Genomic DNA, 1007 nt, shown 5'->3' on the forward strand with positions numbered 1-1007 from the left:
AAACAGCCGGACACGGACACACTGCCCTTCCCATGGAGCCAGCCCCACTGACCCCAAACAGCCGGACAGGGACACACTGCCCTTCCCATGGAGCCAGCCCCACTGACCCCAAACAGCCGGACAGGGACACACTGCCCTTCCCATGGAGCCAGCCCCACTGACCCCAAACAGCCGGACACGGACACACTGCCCTTCCCATGGAGCCAGCCCCAGTGACCCCAAACAGCCGGACAGGGACACACTGCCCTTCCCATGGAGCCAGCCCCACTGACCCCAAACAGCCGGACACGGCCGCCGGAGCAAACACGTCTGACCAGGCAGTTGGGTCTTCCCGGAAAAACGGCCCAAGGCTGGAAAAGCAAAGGATGAGACGGGCCCGATCCAAGGTGGGGACGTGGAAAATTGGGATTTGGACTCCCCAGTGCCGGGAATCCACGCTCGGGCACCTTGGGAAGGGTGAGGGGTAAATTCCGCGGAACTCCCAGCAGCCGCCCCCGGGTTGTGGTTCGGGCTGCCGGGAATGCTCCTCCGTGCTGAGATCCCAGCGTTCCAACCCTTCGGCACAGCGGGATTCTCCCTGTCCCGGCCTTCCCGGCACCCAACCCCCAAGGGAAGTGCCCGGAGGCTCCGGGGAACGTCCCAGCGAGGGGGGAAGCAGCGGGTTCACGTCCCAAGCCAACATCTCCCCAGTTCCATCAAAGGAGGGCTCCTCCCTCCCGCCCCCCGAGGGGCTGCGCTCGTGGCATTCCCGCTGGGAAGGGAGGAACCGGGACTGGGAGCAGCTGCGGCCTCTGGAGCGGGGTTCAACCCTCAAAGGAAGGGGCTCAGGGGCAAAGGGGGGGAGGTTTGAGCCCCGAGCGCTGCTCGGCTGCGGATCGGGATCCGGGGGATCCGATGGGATCTGAGCGGGGTCACTGCAGGGACGGAACCCCGCGGATGGCACCGGAACCCCGCGATTGGCACCGGAACCCTGTGGATGGCACCGGAACACCGCAGATGGCACCGGA

The sequence above is a fragment of the Corvus kubaryi genome, unplaced genomic scaffold, assembly GCF_017639235.1.
Source record: "Corvus kubaryi isolate FWS band 111438036 unplaced genomic scaffold, C.kubaryi_AGA036_p1.0 36999, whole genome shotgun sequence".
NCBI classification, from domain to species: Eukaryota; Metazoa; Chordata; class Aves; order Passeriformes; family Corvidae; genus Corvus; species Corvus kubaryi.